Below are 23,092 nucleotides of genomic sequence, written 5' to 3'. Positions count from 1 at the left end.
AAGGGTCCATGCTGCTCTCTCTTTAGGATGATTTAGCTTATTCTCCTAAGTACCATTAGGGAGGTTGGAAATGTGGTCTATAGGTTGGAAATGTGGCTTATAATATTAGCCACAGTTAACAACTCTTGCATGCTAATTACTAAATGAGCATGTTCTTAATTTGCTTTAACTCTTAGCTTTTAGAGCCACCACCTTCACTTCTCCATTATGATTGCTGCTTTTGGAGCACGTCATTCCCAGTGCCACACACATGCACACACAGTGTAGGGCCCCCCTCTCCAGGGCTATGGTGAGATATATTAGCAGTAAGTCTTAGTCAGTGTTCAGAGAACACTGCTATAAGTTGTTCTTGCACACAGGTCCTGGGAATAACATATAAATGTCTATTTAGGTGCTTTGCTTCCAAAGCACTTCTCACATCTATTATCTCATTTAATTCTTAAAACCACCCTTTGGTGTAGGCACTTTTTTTTAGCACTGTTTTATAGAGGAATAAATTAAAGTTCACAGAAGTTAAGTTACTTCCCCAAATTCAAGGTGGGAGAGTTGGAAGCTTGAACTAAGACTTCCGTAGTTATTTTTATTTATTATTTATATATAATTATGTACATTACATATTATTATTACTTATTTTATTCAACTTATCATCTTTTACTATTATTTACTTTAATGTTCAAATTGTCCCAAGTTTGGCCAGTGGCAGCCCCTTTAAGCTGCTCCTGTGTCCTTTTGACATGCCCCTCTTATTCTTTCAGCCTTTCTGTCCCAACATAATGTTCCAGGCTCATCTTGTCCTTTCCATCAAGCTCCAGCCCAGGAATCAGCCAGTTTTCTAAGGAACTCCGGGCATTTTTGTGCAGGATGGAATTTAGAAACCAAGATCCAGTGCTGGGTGTGCTCACTGTACCTGGAAGTGATTGCTCCCAGACCCCCTCAGTGAACAGAACTAAAGGGAAGTCTCTAATATTGGTACACATACCTGTATCAGTATCTATATATAAAAACAAACATACAACCATATACATATACTTTATATATATACATTTAAAAAAGACTTCATATTGATACTGCAAATACTAATTAATTACCTCAGAGTCCACTCTACTCTTCCTTCTTTCTGTATTTTTAGCTTCCACCCCCAACAGTGGGGAACCTGGCAAATAGTCAATATGTTGTGGTTGATACTTCCTGTCCCTCAAGGATCACTGCCCTTAGTTGTATGATGTTCAGTATTTCAAAAATCATTATTTCATACAGTTATTGTCCACTTTTTTGGTTGTTTTTGGTGGGAGGGTAAATTCATTCCCTTTGTTCCATCTTAGCCAGAAGCAGAGATCTACTAATACTTTTGATGAAATTTTTAATGCTGTGTTATGAATACCTTCTGCATGGGCATATAATATCATAATGAGAGTTTGGTGTTTAATTCCTCAAGCATACCTTCTGATACCTCCTAGATTCTCCTGTTAACACTCTCATATTTCATACTTACTTGTTAAATCAATGACTTTGTCTCCCACTACACTGAAAGCTTAATGAGACGTGGCATCAGCTCTGTTTTTGTTTTGCACATCATTGTCTTTCAAGCCTCTAGAATTGCCTTTTGTTCAACAGGTATTTAGTAAATGAATGAATTTGCTCTGTCAGCAAAATTCATTGCTATTCTTTTAAGACAGAATTTCAGGAAACTTTCACACTTCCATGCTGGATGATTCTATGTACCTTTACTGGGTTAATCTTATAACACCTCTACATTTGCCCAATCTATCAGACATGGACAATGTTGGCAAAGGGGCACTTTTGTGTTAGAATTGCAAGACTGTGACTTTTCCTTCCCCTGAAGAGGAAGGACTGGCTACTGGGATCCTGGCAGCTAGGCTCCAGGAGCCTGTGACAGTCAAGGATCTCCTAAGATGGAACAGCCAGATCCTGCACAGAGGGCACTGAGCAGAGACGTATTGCTGAAGAACTAACTGTACAACCTTATTGGAGAATCCTGTTTTCTTGTTGGAAGTGATTTCTCATTGGAAAAAAGAGGAAGACAGATAGTTATGACAACATCCAGCATGTAGTACTAGGTATGGACTATTCACAGTTGACTCTTCAAAAGACCACCAGAAAAACCTGTATATCAAGCAAAGCTAAACTCATTAGCTCTACAGCAACATATACAACACCTTCTGGGCAGAATCTTAGTAGACATGCAAAGTTGGGAAATTAGGGAATGGCATGAGATACTGAACATACAAATGGACAATGGCCAGACCACATATAACAATAGAAACCTGACCCACAACCTCTGCAGCAACCGGCCCAGGAAACCAAACCACAACTTCTGCAGCAGTTGGCCCAAACTGGCCCGGACTAGTCAATGACTGACAGCTCCTCTAACTTTACCCCATCCCCCACAACTCTGGATCAGATAGAAGAAAGCCAAAGATGCTTCTCAAACCTATTATATATGATGTCTTGCTTCTAGTTAACCCACTTGCAGCTTCTCCATGACAACTTCCAATTAAAGCATACCTGAAACCTTCCTTTTTTAATTTTTATTTGTTTAACTAGAAAGCTTTATCCTTCCTCTGCCTGTGCTTAGTCTCTGCCAAAGGTAACAGACTTTCTTGGTTGTCAGACTTCCATACAGTTTGACTGTCTGATGGTTCTGGGCATTTTTTGTTTTGAGATGCAGTTGTAATGCATTTTTGTGGTTGTCTGAGGAGGTGAAGCATGTCTACCTATGCCTACATCTTGACTGGAAGTCAGGATTACTGTTTCCTAGTAGAAAAACTGGTGGAGAAAAAAATTGAGTTCCTATAATAAATTCCATCACAGCAGCTTAGCTGTAAATGATTTTTTAAAAGTCACTTGACTGTGCAAAGTGGTTAGAGCAGAAATATTTTAATGATATTTCAAGAGCTTAATGTCAACCATCAGTGTCCAATAAATGAAAATTACTTTTAGTGATACATCTGGAAATATGATGGTTTTTTGAGCCAAAATCTCTTAAGCTTTGCATAAAATCTGCATTTTTATTTTTACCATGTGCCTGTTATATGGACTTCTGATATTTGTGGTAGAAGAAAAGAAGATGACGTAGATACTACTTGAGATATTGAAAAATGAGTAAAATGTTAAGACATTATATTTACTGTTTGCTCATCAAGAGAAAGAAAGTGAATAATTTATTTAAGGGAAACAATATCACTTAAAAAAGGCAATATTTTAATAAACAAAAAGGGAAAAGAGAATATATTTTGAAGTAGGAGCAGCATCAGCAGAATGAAAAATGTAATGTGCCAAAGCAGCTACTTTGAAGGGGAAAAAACTCATCTGAATGGAAAATTTTGTTATGTTTCTATAAAATCCCAACTTTATCTTCATTTTTATCTGTTTATGCATTTAACTATTATTCATTGAGTATCCACTCTGTGTGCTGTATTGTGTGAGGCATTGATGGCATGTCAGTGAGTAAAATAGTCACAGTTTCTTCTTTTGTGAAGACTACATTAAATTGAATTTCCATTAATTGATTAATTCATGCACTCATTATATTAGGTAAAATGAGGTTTAGCTCTGTGTGACAGGAGACTTGAAATAACAAGGGTTTAAATAATTGCCTCATGTAAATATAGATCATCCAGACCCCAAATGCGGTCCATTATCATGAAAAACCTCAAGTTCTTTTATCTTGCTAGTCTAACATTTTTTTTTATTATTAGAGAGGGGAGAGGAGGGAGAAGGAGAGGGAGAGAAACATCCCTCTCATATGCCCCCTACTGGGGACCTGACCCACAACCCAGGCATGTGCCGTGACTGGGAATCAAACCAGTGATGTTTTGGTTCACAGGCCAGCACTCAACCACCAAGCCACACCAGCCCGGGCTGCTACTCTAACAGTTTTAACTAGTGGATACATTTAGCTTTCCAGTCTGTTTTCTTTCATTTAGCATAACTCATTGAAATACCTAATGTTTGTATCAATGATTTGTCCCTTTTATCTTTGAGTAACATTCCATACTATGGATGTAATTAGTTTGTTTATTTACTTCCCAGTAGAGGGATTTGGGGGTTGTTTCAAGATTTTAGCTATAAAATAGCTGTAAGTATTTAAAAGGTTTTTGAGTAAACATAGGCTTTTGATTTTATTTGAGTAGATATCTAGGAGTGGGAATATTGGGTCATATGGTTAAGTGTATATTAAACTTTATAGAAACTATAAAGTTATATTTAGAGTGGCTGATCCATTTTGTATTCCCATGAGTAATGTGTGAGAGTTCTGGTTGCTCTGCATTCTCCTTAGCATTGGGTGTTCTATTAGTGTATAGTAGTATTATTGTGGTTTAATCATCATTTCATTAATTACTAATGATAATGAGCTTCCCCCATCTTTATATCTCCTTTTGTAAAATGTTCAAATCTCTGGCTCATTGAAAAATTTTGGTTGTTTTCTTATTGTTGAGTTTTGAGAGTTATATATATATATTGGCTATGCTACCAGTCCTGTATCAGATATATGATTTGCAAATATTTTCTCCTGGTCTATGTTTGTCCTCTCATTCATTCAACAGTGTTGTTGACAGAGCAAACATTTTTAGTTTTGATAAAGTCCATTTTATGTATTCTTTTATGGATTGTGCTTTGTGTTTTAAAATTGGTTTTTATATATTAAAAATCAACTTTATTTTGAAAAGAATAAATTTGGGCCTGGCTGAGTAGCTGAGTAGGTTGGAGCGTGGTCTCAATGTGGCAAGGTTGCAAGTTCCACCTCTGGTCAGGGCACATGCAGAAACCAACGAATGAATGCATGGATAAGTGGAAAAACCGATCACTGTTTCTCTCTTTCTCTCCCTTCCTCTCTAAATTAATAAATAAAAATTTAAAAAAATAACTAAAAAATAAATTCCTCCTAGGAACAATAGAATATCTACAAATAGGACATTACTTATATTTCCTAAATGTGATATCAAACAAGAAATTAGATAATTTACACCAGAAGAGTCAAATTAGTGTTATGATAAGGAACTAATGATATTAATTTTTAAAACACAGCACTAAAGTGTTTTAGATTTTGTACAACAGTAGCATGTCAATTCATGAAACAAAATGCTTTATGAGCATTTCATGTACCCATTCATTTACTCCCCTATTTATTTATTTTTAAAATTTTATTGAGTGTGCTGGCAGGTGTGGCTCAGTTGGTTAGAGTGTTGTCCTGTGCACCAAAAGTTTGCGGGTTCGATTCCCGGTCAGGGCAGGTAACTAAGTTGTGGGTTCAGTCCTGGTTGGGAGACAACCAGTCGATGTTTCTCTCTCACATCAATGTTTCTCTCTTTCAAATCAATAAAAAATATCTTCAGGTGAGGATTTAAAAAACTTTTATTGAGCATTTACTTGATAAAATAAAATAGATCCAGGCACTACATTCTAGATGGGGACACACAGATAAATATGATGGGATCAGAACTTTGGACAAATAAATCAACACATTATAACCTAATATGGTAAGAACTATGGCTGGCATACGTTCAAAGTAAATCACGCTACTTGTCACATATGTAGTGATTTCATCTCACTTATCTCAGTTTACAATTATTTATTTATGTGACTTGATTTAATGTTTGTTTCTTCCATGGTGCGCTCCAGGAGTGTATACGTTTTAGTCATTGTGGCTGGTACATAACAGAAGTCAGATTAATAGTCGTTGAATAAATAAAGTGCTTGCTTTTGGAGTACAGAGAGCAGGAGTTGCTAATTCTGGCCATGTCAGTTTTGAAGATTCATTACAAAGGTGATATTTTAAGTGAGTCTTAAGCAGAGGTAGGAATTGATGGTGGTAGGTGAGGAAGGGAAGGGTGGCATCCCAGTACTCTCCAGTCTTAGCAGTGGACATGTGAAGTCACACAGTATGTATGCAAAGGACAAAAATTTGCAGTGGGACAGATCTTCCTACGTGGGGAAATGTGAAGGCAGGAGATGAGGCCAACATGGGAGGCTGAGGCCAGGCTGGGAGGGACGGGCCTTGTCCCTCAGGTACCAGGTTTGAACTTCATAGCAATGAAGTTGGGGGGGTGGGGTGGACGGAAAGATTTTTAGCTTTTAAGTGACATAATCACCTTTGTCATCCTTAAGGAGACATGGCAACATTGTGGCTGACTAGATAGAACAATTAAGGCTGTTGCTGCAATCTGGGTAAGAAATGATGAGGCTGTGGCAGTGACAGAACGGATTTTGAGGATGGAGAGATCTGCAAGCTACTCTAGGAGATGGAATTCAAGGGCTTGGTGAGTGATAAAATGCGAAGGGTAAAGTAGAGTGAGGATTTAATATTATAGCTCTTCTGATGGATGCCTGGAGAGTATTGCATGCTTGGAGTAAACATATTTAAAACTTTTCTCCTGAATAATAAATGTTGCATACTCTTTAGAAAATATGGTAAAGTATAAAGAAGAAAAAATTCATCTATTATCCCACCACACAGAGATAACCCCTGCCTGCCGACTTTTTGAGTGCGTATATTTTTCTATCATTTTTTTAAAATACTTTTTTTTAAAAAAAAAGAGATCCTAAGGATTCTGTCTTCACCAGGAGCTGAGTCCCATGAACTGCGGCAATATATTGAACTTCATTTTGAACCCAAATAAGTTTTTACTAAACTATGAGCTGAGCTAATTAAAAAAATTCAAAATCAAGTGAAATACGTATATGGACAGTTACTTTAGGAGAAGGAATTTCTTCCCTGGAAACCAAGTAAGTGGCAGTGATGGCACCCAGGACGTGCCCTCATCAGTACCAGATTGCCATTCACGGAGTTGCCGGCAGTTCCAGGTTCGGTTTGATTAACTCGTGTTCAGTTCATTTAGCCCCACAGAGAGACTGCACTGCAGTGACCACCTCCGTGCCCAAAGGTTCTAACATAAACTGAATCAGAGAAAAACTTTCTGAGATTCAGAAGCTCTTAACCAAAAAAATACGTTATCCGAGGCCCTTCCAGAGGGAATGGGAAGGGAGGTTTTTTTTTTTGTTTGTCTTTTTTTTTTTTTAAGATATTTTTATGAGTAGATTATGGGGAAGAGCAGAGAGGGGGAGTTTCAGAGGAGGTCTGCTCGAAGAGAAGCTCGAAGAATAGAAAGGTGGAGATCGAGGGGCCTCCAAAGTGGATAAATGTAGCTACTGGGGCGGGCTGTCCTGGGAAGGCAGCCCTGCAGGCCCAGGTACCTGGCGGAGGTGCGGCGGTCCCTAGCCGCCGGCTCCAGGCTCTCGGGTAGACCTACGTAATCCTTCCTCCAGACCTTCCAGGGGACCTTCCCTATCACCTTCTCCCAGGCCAGCCCTCCGGGGTCCTCAGAGGGGCGGAGGTTAGGGCCGCCCTCCGCCTCCACTCTGAGGCTCTGGATTGAAAAGTACAGGAGAGTCAAATACGATTTACAACGAGAAAAAAAAAAATCAATGCTTTATGAGAGGCTGGGAGGAGGAGAAGGGCTTTTACTTGGGGAAAGGGTATGCCAGAAGGTGGGAGAATTTTGTCCACCAAAACCCACAACCGGAGTCCCACTTCCTAAGACCTGCCTCGCAGACTCTCTTTCCCCTACATTGTTCGCTCTGCAGTGCAAGTCCTCTACTGCAAACGTTAAGTGGTCTAGGTCTAACCTGGTTTCGGAGTTCGATTAGCTTTTCAGCTCCGATTTTTAAGTACAATGGGTTTCGTGAGGCCCCGGGAGTGGCAGGGAGTAAGCTCTGGCTGCGGCCGTTTCCTACTGCCAGACTTCGATCACTCAGCTGCTCTCCAGGGTGAGGCCAGAGGCTCAGGGTGTCGCTCGCAGGAAGGAATCGCTGTAGCCTCAGCAAACACTGTGCGTTTTGAACGCTCACTGGGAACGGGCTTCACGGGCTCTGCCTGCCATACTCAGCTCACTCACCACGCCAGCCCGAGCGCAGAGCGGTGTGTCCCACCCGTGCCTGGCCGTCCAATCCTGAGGGCGGGAGTTCGCAGACTCGGCGTCCAGCGGACACTCAGGGAGTTGGGTCGTGCGCACCGACCCAATGAGCTTGCCCCGAGAAGGGCTCGGCTTCCCCCGAGCGCACTGATTGGTCCCGCGGCTTTTGAGGCCGGGCTGGCCGGCCGCGGCCGCGGGCGGCGGCTAGTGCCCCGCGTGAGTGGGAGTGGCGCGCGCGCCCCTCGCCGCCCCCCGACCCTCCCCGCTGCGTTTTTCTCTCCCGCCTTCCTCCTCCCTCCCCGGCTCGCTCCCCGCACTCTCCGGCTCCGGCCGCGCGCTGGCTGGGCTCCGCATTGCACACTCTGGGGGCGCCGCAGTGTTCGTGGGATGGGGCAGCGGGCTGCCACTGGCGGCCGGAATCCGCACGCAGCCCGGGTGAGTAGAGTCGGGCTTCCCAGGAGAGCACAAAAGGACGCGGGGTTGGTATCAGCGGCCCGAACTACTGCGGAGCCGGGACCAAGAGGGAAGTGGGATTTGTCCCTGGAGCTACCCAGTGCTGAGACAGCCCTGTGCCCCCTGCCCCGGGGCCAGCGGAGCTGGGGTCCTGGTCTCTGCGTCCGCTCCGGTGTTTTGCCCCGGAGTGGGCAGCCAGCACTGCGCGCAGCCTGGGCAGGTACAGGGGGGCGTGTGTGTGTGTGTGCCAGTGTGTAGTGCTGGCGCGCAGGGGGTGGGTTGGAAATGTCGGGACCTGCCAAGTTCAACGTTGAAGGAATCTTTCCCAAGAGTAATTAAGCACCTTCCCAGGGCCAAGCGTGCGTCCACCAGGAACTCCAGCCAGAGGGAGTTCCTGGGCGGCGGAGTGGCGGCGCCCCACATGTTGCTGCCTGGCGGGCGGGGATGGGGGGGGCGGCAGCAGCGGCCTGGGTGCGCCCACCCAGAGCCTCTGCCCGAGGTGCAGGGAGCTGGGGCACCTCCAGTCATTCGAGGACTCACCAGGCCCTCCGACCACCCACCCGCGCGACGCGGCGAGGGACCGTCCACCCACCCAGCCACGGCTTCGCCCGGGCTTGATTTGGCGACTTGCTTTTCTTTTCGGTAACAGCAGTTCGGTTGATTTACCTTTGGTTAAACCGTCAGTTTTAGCCTTCAGCTCTCTGCCGGTGTTTCTGACTCACTCTGACCCCCGCCACAGTCTCAGGAGCTCTTCTTCCTTCTCCTCCCCTCCCCTCCCCCGCCCCCAATATCGACCCTGCTCCTCACTGAGCGATTCAAAACTTGATGTTTGAACATGATTATATCCGCTCTGGTCCCTGGCATCTTAAGTGTCACGATAATTTTTCATTTTCTCTGGGACTAGAAGGACTTGTTATAATTTTGTGATTGGGGAGGGTGGGGGTTGAGGGGGAAGCAGATTTTTGGTAGCCATTTATTGGTAGAATAGCATTGACCTCCCTGAACAGACGACCAAAAAACAAAACAAAACAAAACAAAACAAAAACCGTTAAGATCTCCCTTTGGTAACCTACTCCAGGTGTGACCTCCAAAATTCAATTTTCTTTGTGGGAGGCTAGGGAGTTTAGATTCTCCAGGGGGAAGCTTATTTCTTGTTAAATTGACTTACAGTGACATGTACTTGGTTTGGCTCTGCTCTGGCCAGCCATTGCAGATGCCGTGATATTATTAGAGCAATTCCCTTAAAGCCATTACATTTTCTTTCGAGTGAGAGGACTCAGGGTGGCTGCTTAAAATTTTGGATCTGTACCTTATTTCTCTAGAAGACATTAATGGCTACTGTCTATGTGCTCACGTGTATCAAGTTTGCAAAAGATATTTGTGCAATCGGCCATGAAATGGCTTAATGCACATTTATGTTAAACCTATTTAAATGGAAAACATCTATCTGTTTTCAGTTTTAGTTTCCACCTTGACCAAAGGCCTCAGACTGAAAACAGAACTTAAAAGAAGCTTCCTTGTTTAAACAGAGGTTTTACAGAACTCTAGTCCATAGAGCACACAGTAAGCTTCCTGAGCTTGTAGACACACAAAGGCCGTTAAATTTGTGAATTGGCTCATTGGTTTAAAAAAAAATGGTTCCAGACAAAAAAAAAGTAGCTATGATTCATGGCTCTATATTTTGAAGCTGTTGATGGTCTTTGTAAGATGTTTATATCACAGAATGCATAAATGGACTGATTACAAGAAAATAATGCCAAGTCCAACACCACTAGTATATATTGTATTATGCTGTGCAATTTACATGCAATTAAGATCTGCTATTAAAGTGTCTGTGAGGAAGTCATGTTTTTTTAAAAAGATTTTATTTATTTATTTTTTAGAGAGGGAAGGGAGGGAGATAGAGAGAAACATCAATGTGTGGTTGCTGGGGGTTATGGCCTGCAACCCAGGCATGTACCCTGGCTGGGAATCGAACCTGGGACACTTTGGTTCCCAGCCTGCGCTCAATCCACTGAGCTACGCCAGCCAGGGGAAGTCATGTTTTTATCACGCTCATTTTATAGGTGGAGCAACTGAGGCTCTGAGATTAAGTGACTTTTCCAAGGTGAGTAGCAGAGTTTCAATCCAGTCCCTCCCCCACCCAATTTCTTCCCTTTCTTGCTCTTTGAGCCCTCCCTCTCTTCCTGTATGCTGGGCTGCACGTTTGGTGTCTTTCTACTTCTAATTTCTGCACCTCTTTTTAGTATTCAGCCCATGGCTTCAGTACCCCTGTGCACCATTCCCAAAAGGCTTTGCTCTCTGCCACATATCACTTAGCTCCCACTAGGGTGTGGGCTAATACAGAATTAAGGAAAAAGCTAATAATGGATTTAAATAACTATACTTTTCAAAGGGATATATTATTTTTGTTGATGAGTTGTTAAATATCCAAGAACTCAAAACCCTAAAAATCATGTACTAATGGTAATGTTTCAGGTAATCAGGTGACTAGAAGTAGCAGAGATGTTTGAGAGACATGTAAGTCTCCCATTTTATAAGCAGGTTACTCGTAAACTCTTGGCAATTATAACACAGTTCCAATAAATGATTATTTCACTAGTGTCATTTTTATTTTTAAAAGAATTGACAAAACAGATTACTTAAATAAACCCAGAACTGCTCTGGGGGAAAAAAAAGAAACACCCACTTATCAAAAGTCCCACAATCCTCAGTATCTAGTGTACAAATGCAGCAGAAGAAATTGATTCAAGAGAAATCATGTTTTTACTTGCATAGCTAGCAAGGCGCTTACAGATATCTGTCTATCTGATTACAGTAGTTACCCCCTTACCTGCAATGTATATGTTCTAAGACCCCCAGTGAATGCCTACAACCATGGATAGTACAGAACTCTATATATACTACGTTTTTTCCCATGTGTTTGTATCTATGATAAAGTTTAATTCATAAATTAGGCATAGTAAAAGATGACAATAATTAATTAACAATAATTAATAATGAAATAGCACAATTATAACAATTGACTATAGTAAAAGTTATGTGAATGGCTTTGGGACCATTATTACTTAAAATAAAGGTCACTTGAATACAAGTACTGCAATATTGAAGTAGTTAATTGACTTGATAATCGAGAGAACTACTATGTGACTTATAATAGGCAGGGAGTGTATACAGTGTGGATACACTAGATAAAGGGATGATTCATGTTCCGGGTGGGACAGAGCAGGACTGAGAGGAATTTCATCATGCCACTGAGAATGGCGTGCAATTTAAAACTTATGATTGTTTACTCATGGAATTTTCCATTTAATATTTTCAAACTGTGGTTGACCATGGGTAACTGAAATTGAGAAAAGTAAAACTGTGGATGGGAGGAGGGGTACTGTATTTACTGAAAACATCATCTGTACATTTTTTCTTAGAAAATCATTGCTCACAATATTTAACACTGCATACTATTTATTAAGATGAACAGAGTTAAGTTTTTTGCATTCATATAGGTAGGTATTGAATTTACTAATAACAAATCCTAGTTAAGTATGTGGGCTTTGGGTTCAAGTCCTGGCTTTACATATACTTCTTCAGAAGGTGATTGAATCTCTCTGTGCTTCATTTGCTTTATGTGTAAATCATGAATAATAATGGCATCTAACTCATGCAGATTTTCAGTTTATCCATACAGCAATATATAGTGATCACCTACTATATGCCAGCATTGCTATAAGTGATAGGGGTACACAGACAACTCTTCGCCAATGACCTTTACAGTCTAGCCCCTGAGAGTTAGTGACATGATGCATGTAAAGTGCTTAGCATGGAACATGTTACTAGTAAATGCCCCATGATTGTTGACTCTTGGTATCATATATTCATTCAGGAAATGTTCACTGAGTGTGTTGCAGATGCAATGCAGATTGGAGCACTTACTGAATGATAGGTATTTTCATTCCAATTCCAATTCCAATTCCAATTCCAATTCCAATTCTAGTTCTGTTTCGTTCTGTCCTGTTCCATTCCATTCCATTCCATTCCATTCCATTCCATTCCATTCCATTCCATTCCATATTCTAATGGCAGAGGGGACTTCAAGGAAAAAAACATGAAGTACATAAACAGTTTTCTAAAAGAGAATTCAAATGCAGACATTTATTTAAGGGGGAAAAATGGAAAGAGATACTCAAATCAAATTACCCATAAACAAGTGGGGAGTATATGAATTTCCTTATGGGAACTCATAAGAAAAATAAAGGTCTTGTATTAAAACTTTTTGAAAACACATAGAAGAAAGTTAAGGAAAGAGAAAGAATGCTTACTTAGATACATGTAATGAAAAAGGATTATTTGAAGGGTCAGGTTATTAAATTGAGCCCATGAAGGGTGACAGATCCCAGGCACACAAAAAATGAGATAGCCAAAAACGAATTTGAAATTTCCTTGACAATAATGAAAGACTCTTAAATACTTTGAAATGAGAATTGTAGAAGCACTTGGCTTACATCATACCAAACATATACTCAAAAATAAAAAGAAGGAATATACAGTGTAAATGAATTTTGTGCTTCTGATTTTGCTGAGTAATAGTTCTACAGCCAGATTTCTCAAGTAATAAACACATTGGAGGAAATGGCAAGTGCTCTGGATATTCCAGATCTAACCAGCAGACTAGGTGCAGATAACTCACCAGGACTAGATGGCTATCACTCGAGTGGAGTGCGTTGAAGAAGCTTAGTGTATAAGTGACAGCTCTCTGGGGCATTGACTGGCATCCTGGGGGGGCTCTTGTTGGGGAAGGGTTTGAGGGTGGATCCTGGAGCCTCAAACCTCATCCACGTTCCTGTGGACAACTGGGAGATCAGTAGTTAAAGCAAACATAGATTATAGCAAATATAATGTATTTTGAACAAAAGAGGAATAAGGTATTACAGTTAAAGGAGAAATATGTTTGCCACTACAGGAAATGTGACATTTTAAAATTCCAAAAAGCCTGACCAGGTTTCAAATCTCAGTTCTTTCCCTATTCATAACTTTTTTGCCTGACAGAGAAAGAATAAACAGAGTGGAGAGATATAGACACTTCTCAGAGTGGACAAGAAGTAGTTTGGGGATGCTTTTATTTAATTATATAAATGTTTACAGATGACTTGCAGTTCATATGTATAAGTGAAGACCAAGCTGATAAAGTTGCACCATAGGAATAACTTAAAAGACCATCTAAATGGGAAAAAAATAATAGAAGATTCAAGTTAAAATGGAAGATTGAAGATAAGTATACTTGGGAAAAGTGATGTCAAGCACATTTACAGGAGATGGTTTTAAATTTTATTTCTATCAGCAGTCAGCATAACTGGATAATATAAAAAAGTGTGCCTGCAAGTTTAAGTCAATATTAAGAAAATAGTAGGATATAAAATTCTATACTAGTGTGGTACCATTTAAAAAACAAGTCGTTAAGTAAGTTTATGTAAATCTGTATTTATCTCTTTATCTATGTAGAAAGAAATGTCAACATATTACCAGTGACTATATCTAGGTATTATGGGATTACAAATGTTCTTATTGTCTTACTATAGTATTTCCCAAACTTTCAACAATGAACATGTATTGCTCTTATAAGAAGAAGTGCTATGAATATAAGATATGTAGTATTATAACCTCAGATTTCATGTAGTCTAACTTTAAGGAAAGCTCAGTTATCATTTTTATGTCTTCTAAAATCTGTAGTTGCAAATTTTACTTGTTTACCCCCCTAATTTCCCTATAAAAGACAGCATGTTTAAATACTTCTTATTGTATTGGTTTTAGGAAAAAGTGTGCTTTCTTTAGATAGTAAGAACTGAGAAATTGAAAGGTGTTCCATTTTTTCTGTAACCATCAGGATATGAAGAACCAAGTTAATGGAAGGATTGTTGAGTTCTTTCTAGCATATAAACCACATGAGGGCACAGACCAATTCTGTTTCTTTTTCTTCTGACTCTATAATGCTTTCCTTGGTGCCTGGCATGTAGCAGTCCCCTGATACATGTTTTTTGAATTGAATGAACGGGCTGACAGCTTTCATAGGCTTACAGGGATTTGAAATAAGAAGAGATCCTAGAACCCATTTTATTTTCTGAAGGCCTGTGACTGATTCAAGTCTTAATTTGTGATGTGTAAGTCATCCTGACATTCCTTGTACCAGCAACTGGTAGGCCACAACAATGGATTGTGTTGCTCATGTAGGATCTTCTGGCTTATTCTCGAGTTTTGATCTAGGTCCTGCCCCTTGCTTATTTTATGTTCTTGTGATTGTGGACAGGAGTTTTGTTTCCTTGGCTCTGGATTTTATTTTTCTCTCAGGTCTGGGCTTGAGTTCACCATCTTCCCTTCCTGCTTTGGACTTCAGCTATCCCTGTGAGCTCTGGCCCTTCCTGGTAAGCTAGAATCTTTGCAAGATAGAAATACGTACCACAAATGACTAAGTATTAACAATTGAATATTAACACCAGTCACTGGAAGAAACCTGGGAGTCACTGTATATTGTTCCCCAACATCAGCTTAACAAGGTGCTTTGGTCAAAATATGCAGTAATATACCTGGTTTTGTCAGAAAGAATCTTAACAGAAGAACAGATGATTTTATCTTGTTATTATGTAAAATCTGGTATATATGTTACTGCATGCAACCTTTATTGTCATTTTTAAATTAAGACAGACATGAAGAAACCAGGTAAAAGTACTCAAATGATTAAATCAATGCCTAGGATTGTGAATGAGGACTTGGTGGGAGGTGGTTGTTATCTGATGAGAGAGTATAAAGAAAAGAACTTCGGCTTGGAAAAATAAAGGCTCATGGGTGAGGATTCTTATGTATACATTATGAAGGTTATTGCAATCTTCTTAGATTCAACTAGTGTGACTCCAAGACTCCCACTAGTCACCCATGACACCAATGTAACCAGAGGCTATAGTATGGGAGCCACTGCTTGCCATTGGGCATTTCCTTGTGGGGATCCTTAGCAGTTCATGTGGCACAGCTCAGGTGTAAGGAGACAAAATCCACATTGAATGGGTATGGGGACCATCATGACTTAGAAGCTTCATGCATTCAGGAGCTGATATCTATTTCTTGTAGCATAGCTCCATAGACAAAAGCTTCCAAAGTCCTGTATAGTCCCCACTTCCAGAATAATGGCCCTCAGATGCCCCAAGATGCACCAAGTGTGTCCTCATTAGGTAATTTTAGTTTATCTCAGTCTACCAATTAGGGATCATAGTTATAACTGGTGATGAGTTACCATACTAGCAGTCCAGTTGACATTTTTACCTTTATCAGGTTGCTACAAAAGAAGAGTAGACAGATACAGAAAGTCAAATCTTATGCTCATAGTTACAGAAAAAGTGAACTTGTATTATTTATTATGAAAATAAAAAACTCGAACACACCTGTTGATATTTGAAAGCAAGGAATTTTAGACATACTGCAATAAATTCAAAGACTGTATAATACACTTTCTCCTGTCCTGCATTCTACCTACTCTCTTTTTTTGCCAAAAGGGGATGAGGCTACAATTAAAAAATAGGTTCAAAAAGTGTCTTGGTGTATGTGTGAATGATTACCACATAATAGGTTGTTAGGTGTAATGAAAGTGTTGGATGTGAAAACTTCATCTTTTAAAAAAATGTATTTTATTGATTATGCTATTACATTTGTCCCATTTCCCACCTTCATTCCCCTCCACCCTGCACATCCTCTCCCACCCTCATCCCCCCTCTTTAGTTCATGTCCATGTGTCATAAGTTCTTTAGCTTCTACATTTCCCATACCATTCTTACCTTCCCCCTGTCTATTTTCTATCTACCATCTATGCTACTTATTCCCTGTACCTTTTTCCCCTCTCTCTTCCTCCCACTCCCCTGTTGCTAACCCTCCATGTGATCTCCATTTCTGTGGTTCTGTTCCTGTTCTAGTTGTTTGCTTAGTTTGTTTTTGTTTTAGGTGTGATTATTAATAATTGTGAGTTTGCTGTCATTTTACTACACATATTTTTTATCTTCTTTTTCTTAGATAAGTCCCTTTAACATTTCATAAAATAAGGGCTTGGTGATGATGAACTCCTTTAACTTGACCTTATCTGAGAAGCACTTTATCTGCCCTTCCATTCTAAATGAAAGCTTTGCTGGATAGAGCAATCTTGGATGGAGGTCCTTGCCTTTCATGACGTGGAATACTTCTTTCCAGCCCCTTCTTGGCTGCAAGGTCTCTTTTGAGAAATCAGCCAACAGTCTGATGGGAACTCCTTTGTAGGTTACTGTCTCCTTAACTCTTGCTGCTTCTAGGATTCTCTCCTGCATTTTTACCTTGGCTAATGTAATTATGATGTGCCTTGGTGTGTTCCTCCTTGGGTCCAACTTCTTTGGGACTCTCTGAGCTTCCTGGACTTCCTGGAAGTCTATTTCCTTTGCCAGAATGGGGAAGTTCTCCTTTATTATTTGTTCGAATAACTTTTCCACTTGTTGCTCTTTTTCTTCCCTTTCTGGTACCCCTATAATTTGGATGTTGGAACATTTAAAGATGTCCTGTAGGTACCTAAGCCTCTCCTCATTTTTTTGAATTCTTATTTCTTCATTCTTTTCTGTTCAGTTGTTTCTTTCGTCCTTCTCGTCCACTCCATTGATGTGAGATAGATTTCTTTCCATCACTATTGGTTCTCTGTGCATTTTCCTTCATTTCACTTAGCATGGCCTTCATTTTTTCATCTAATTTGTGACCAAAATCAACCAATTCTGTGGGCATCCTGATCACCAGTGTTTTGAACTGTGCATCTGATAGGTTGGCTATCTCTTGGTTGCTTAAAAGGATGGGTTCTGGGGCTTTAATTTGTTCTTCTGTTTGAACCATCCCCCCCGCCCCCTTTTTTGTCATGTTGTGCCTGTTATGTATGAGGGGCAGAGCCTTAGGTGTTCATCAGGGTGGGGCAACCCAGTTGCTGGTTTTTGATGCTGTATGTGAGGGTGGGGTCTGAGAGGGAACAATGGTGCCCGCTCTGCCCTCTGTCGGATTTCAGTCCCTTCTGCCGCTTCCCCCAAGCAAACCGGGCCTTTCTGGTGCTGGTTCCCGTGTGGGTGGGCTTGTGCACGTTCTAGGACCCTGTGGGTCTCTCCAGCGAACTCTCCTATGAGTCTGGGAATTTTTCACACTGCCTCACTGCCTCAGCCTCCACAGGTGTTTTCAACCAGTGCCCCAAGACTCTATTTCCGATGCTGGGACTTGTCAGCCAAGTGCCTTGCTCACAGTGCCTCGCTTCATAATTGTAGCCTCACTGGGTTGCCCTTCTGCCACCCCGTGCCCAGGGTCTGCCCTCTGTGGTCTTGCACACCCGGGATACCTTACGCACCCAGTCCCACCGCTTTTTGTGCCCCGACCCCTCTCGGCCAGGCTGCCTGACTCTGCCCTTCCTACCGGTCTGGATGAATGTGTATATTTTAACTCCTTGGTTGTCCGACTTCCATACAGTTCAATTTTCTGTCAATTCTTGTTGTTATCCTGTTTCTAAATTGTTGCTGGCCTTATTTTTGGTTGTGTGAGGAGGCAGAGTGTGTCTACCTATGCCTCCATCTTGGCTGGTGAAAACTTCATCTTTTGATAGACCTTTTAGAAGCCATAGATGTAAGAATTCATAAACCCAGGATTATTTCACTATCTCTGCCATTTTTTAAAAAATTTTGATTGTTACTTGAATTACCAAAACAAATATCTTTAAGCATTCTAAATGATTAAATAATAATATAGGCTTGGCTTTGTTGCTCAGTAGGTTGGAGCATCATCTGATGCTCCAATATGCATCCCTGGTCAAGGTGCATATTGGAGGCAACAGATTGATGTTTCTCTCTCGCATCCATGTTTCTTTCTCTCTTTCCTCTTTCCTCTCTCTCTAAAACCAAACATATTCTCAGGTGAAGGTTAAAAACATTTAAATAATAATACATTTAATGTGTTTGAGTGGTAGGACTTTGGGTGAACATTTAAAAAAACATAGTTCTCAATATTTTATGCCCTGAAAAGCAGGAGAAATAAAGGTTGGGTCATTCTTATCTCATTTTTTTTTTGTTCCAGTACCAAATAGTATAATACATTAGCAAATATATACATTATTTAAGTTTCCATCAAGACATCTGGAAATACTAGTTTCTGCCTGCCATTGAGGCAATTTAGATAATGTATACCCACACTTATAATAGTAGCATGTACTACTCTCTACTTTTTATACGAATGACTTTTCATCTACAGGAGTCTACCTGCTTATGAGGGATTTTGTTAATTTTTTATTGGCAGAGAGGAAGTGTAGAGTAAAGGTTAGAGGCCTGGCATCTCCTGTGTTGTAATTCTGGCCCTACCAGTTGCCAACTGTGTGACCTTGGGCAAGTTATTTAGTTTGTTCCAGTTTAACTGGTTATCATTAACTAGCTGGATGACCTTTAACAAATTAGTCACCCACTGTCTGGGCTTCATTTGCTTGAACTATAAAATCAAGGGGCTGCCCTAATTGAACTTTAAATTCCCAGATGAGTTGGAACCAACATATATTTTTGACATTTAAAAGTTTTCATTAATGATGACCTAATAAAATAGTTTTGAGCAACTGAAAGTGTGGTATAACATTGGTATTTAGATCAACCTAAGTTGGACAGTTTTTGGCTTCTAAGACAATGAGATCTATAATAAATAATTTAAGAGATCTAGCAATTCTCTCGAGTTTGTTCTCTTCTTGCTATGCTATTCTTTGACTTAATTCTCCATGCAGAATACATTTAATTTCTTAGTTTTCCATCTTGAAGATACAAAAATTTACTTTTAAGTAAATTTTTATAAAAATATTATCACTTAAAAATATTGACTTTAATAGAAGTAATATTCTGTATTTATGCAGTGTCTTTTGTACAAGATCAAAGGAATAGTTATTAGAAGTGCATGGTTTCTCTCTCTTTTTAAAATATTTTATGTATTTATTTTCAGAGAGAGGGGAAGGGAAGGAGAAGGAAGGGGAGAGAAACATTGTTTTGCCAGAGAAACATCAATTGGTTGCATCTCGCATGCCCTCTACTGAGACCTGGCCCACAAACAAGGCATGTGCCCTGACCAGAAATTGAACCAGCAAACTTTCAGTTTGCAGGATGATGCACAATCCACTGAGCCACACCAGTCAGGGCAGTTTTTCTTTTATGTATAACTTCAAAGAAGAATTTTCTTTCATGGAATTTTTAAAAGTTTATATTCCCAATCACCCAACCAAATGAATTCATAGAAACTTTTGTAGTGATTCTAAGTTGTTTTTAGTCAAGCATATCCTTGGCCAAGAGAGTGTTTCCATCTATTATTTCTCAGCTGACAATCCTATTTATTTTTTAAGAGCTAGTTCAAATGCAATTTCTCCAAAGACGTCCTTTCTCCTGACTCCCCCATTAGTGTAAATTTTAATCTTTTACTTATACCTGTATTTTGTACTGACATACTATCTTTTACATTCTAGCTTATTATTTATGTCTTACTTCTCTTGAATGTCAGCATGAGCCTATTGTCTTGCACAGAGCAAGCCCTTATTAAATATATTGGATAGAATTGTAACTTTTGTAGAGAAAAGCTGTAAAGATTGAGAAGAAGGGGGGCACAATGCACAAGCCTAGTTTAAATAGAAGGAATAGGTTTTGTATTTTATGACAACTGCCACCTAATTTGAATCTCTGGATGTCCACAAAGAACAAACAAATACCACAAGCTGGGACAATTTTCCATCGAGACACTTCCTTGCTGTTGTTTTCTAGGAATAGAATATGTCCTAGATAAGTCATTATTCACCATGACCTAGAACTTGGGAAAGTTAGGAATGCCGCCCTGGCTGGTATGGCTAAGTTGGCTGGAGAGTCTTCCCGGAAACAGAATGGGTGCAGGGTCGATTCCTGCTCAGGGCACACGCACCAGAGGCAACCAATCAATGCTTCTCTCTCACATGGATGTTTCTTTCCCTCTCTCTGCTTCCCCTGCCTCTAAAATCAATAAACATGTTCTTGAGTGAGTAAAAAAGAGTTAGGAATGCTGTCTTCATAGATGGAAGTAAAAAGCTGGCTTCTTTATATTTCAAACTAAGTTATACTCTGCTTTTAAAAGTGTAGATAATTTCTATTAAACCAAAAACAAAAAAATTCAAGGAAGAAAATAATCACTCCCCTTCTCATTACCCAGATTTAATTACTCACATGTAATGCCTTACTGCCTCAATAGTGTTCTTTTTCTTTGGTGGCTACCTCACTAGTTATATAGAATACATTCAGTGTTTTGTTTTTGGATTCTTATTCTAATAAAATAGAAGACAACATATAAAAACTTCATATATATAGGTGAAGATATAGGAAGTGCTTCTATGCTATTGAAAAACTCTCATGAATTGTCTCAGAGAAGAGAATAACACATTTAGTTGGGGCTGGCACTTTTTAAACTAAGAGCTACACAAAGCCTGATCTGTTTAATCTCTAATAGTCAGTGTTCTTCTTCCTGTTGCGTTGTCATAGATTAGAATCACAGCCAGCTGACTTGACGTGTTGTTTTAAGGAGCACCAGGTGAGATGTGGCTGGCTCAGCATCAACTCCACCCAGTCCTGAGAAACAACTCAGGGTTCATCTTCTAATACTGCCAACGTTGTTATCCTTAGGTGTAGGCAAGCCAGGCAAGTGGGAACCAACTGGATGTGAAAGATATTTTTCCCACCAAAGCTATTTAGAGGCTCAATTTTCTAAATGAAGGGCAATACATATCGTATAATAGAATAGCATTTTGAAGAAAGGTACACTTTCTATTAGTACTTTCTTCTTGGCTTGGGAACTATAGAGGAGAGGCCTTTGCTCGAAGGGGTAATTTTCAGCTAGGCCATGCAAATTGAAGAAATGTAGAGTGCTATGGTGCCCGGAAGACATTGAAGACGGGCAGGTTAACTCATTTCGTACAGCTTCCGGGCAGTTGTGAGATTGTATAAGGGTTTCAGATCTCTGCAGGAGAAGCAGTGCACTGAATAAGGCTGAACATGGGAAATGGAAAGGAAAAGAGTATAGAAAAGGAGCTAAAAGATCACCACTTTATAATCAGTTTAAGAAAACTTTTTGATCCTGTATGATTCTGATCTTATCTAGAGGAGCCCTAAAATAAACACGTAAATTTGAACAGAACCACCAATCTCTATCTGCCTTACTGATTGGCTGTGATCCTGCCACGGCCTCCATTAAAGCCACTCCCTTGGTAAGTCCTTGTCTCAACTATAGAGCCTGAAAGGTCATTGTTAAAAGGTTTCCCAGAGGGGATGGCCATGCTTGCTAATGAATGCATCCAAGCTGGTTAATAGTCACATATATTGGTGAAGTAGGCAAGTAAAAGTTGAGGGTATATAAGAATTCAAGGGGCCCTGGCTAGTGTGACTCAGGTGGTTGGAGCGTGTCATAAACCAAAAGCCTGTGGTTTTGATTCTCAGTCAGGGCACATGCTTAGGTTGGGGGTTTGGTCCCCATTTGGGGTACATATGAGAGGCAATGGATCAATGTTTTTCTGGCACATCGATGTTGTTTTCCCTTTCTCTCTCTCTCTTACCTTCTATCTCTAAGACAAAGTAAATAAAGATGTCCTCAGGTGAGTATAAAAAAAAAAAGAACTAAAAGGATTGAGATAAACACAAAAGAGGCAACTGTTTTGTGGTAGGTATGGGTGGAAAGGAAAGATGTTGGGATATTTGCTTATTTTTATTTGCCAGTTTTAATTTAAAGTCTTCTCATGCTATTTCCCAAATTATGAACCACTAATTAATTACCCGATTTTGGTTAAGCCACTTAACCTCTATGAATGTCAGTTTCCTCATTTATAAAATAATTTTACAAGACCAGCATTTCTAGAGCAGGATCTATAAGAAGAGACACTGTTCTGTGGGATGATAAAGGGAAAAAATGTACAATAGTCGAATATGTCTCGAAACAATGGATTAGATAATGTTTTTAATTGCAAGGCTTTTCAGGACTTTTAGTACCTGAATGATCACTCTAAATCTCTGAAAGGAGGTATTCCATTCAGTGAATCCCAAACCTGTTTGACAGTGGAGCCCATTCTGAAGGGCATCCGGAGGGTCAATGTCCTCTGCAACACCAAATCCTGGACTAGCTGGTGACCAAGGTCCTTCTGGGTTAAGGTCTGTGAATCTACAGTTAGATAGTTCGTCTCTTCTCCTGTATCTTTACAAGCTAGCCCCTAGCCTCTTCTCTAGCAAAGTGTGTATTGTATATAAACCTTTTGATCAAAAATGTGCTGTTAGAAAATTTCTGCATCTGGTTTAAGAGAACAACACTGTTGAGATGATGCAAACCTGCAAGCTATACATATTCCCCTTTACTTTTATATTTATTTAGACTAAAGTCACAGGCAATCAAACACACATAACAAATTCCCAAACACACACACACAAACACCCTAACAAAAATATTGAAACATTTATGTTAATAGAGAGAATAATATTTCAGAAAAGAACAGTTTATAAAAGACCTAGATTTTATTCTGACGAAGGTATTTCTGAGCAAAGCAATGCAATTAATCACAGAGCTATAACATAAAGATAAAAAGACAAATACTGGATATATACAAAATATGCGCTGTTCTCCCCTTCATATTCAGGATTACAGAAGATATTTTCACACCT

At 40.0% G+C, this 23,092-nt stretch overlaps 1 protein-coding gene across 1 annotated transcript in view; it reads left to right on the top strand.

Annotated features, from left to right (window-relative positions):
- The first annotated feature begins 8,183 nt into the window (after window positions 1-8,183).
- LYPD6 (LY6/PLAUR domain containing 6) overlaps window positions 8,184-23,092 on the top strand; it is a 119,493-nt gene continuing 104,584 nt past the window's right edge. The window contains exon 1 of the mRNA XM_045857976.1: window positions 8,184-8,369. The gene's annotated coding sequence lies outside the window, so the exon portion shown is untranslated. The remainder of the gene's footprint in view (window positions 8,370-23,092) is intronic.

The sequence above is a fragment of the Phyllostomus hastatus genome, unplaced genomic scaffold (genome assembly GCF_019186645.2).
Source record: "Phyllostomus hastatus isolate PE091 unplaced genomic scaffold, TTU_PhHast_1.1 phas_contig_1, whole genome shotgun sequence".
In the NCBI taxonomy this organism is placed as follows: domain Eukaryota; kingdom Metazoa; phylum Chordata; class Mammalia; order Chiroptera; family Phyllostomidae; genus Phyllostomus; species Phyllostomus hastatus.
Note: the sequence above shows the minus strand (reverse complement) of the source record. Positions and strands in the feature narration are given on the sequence as shown.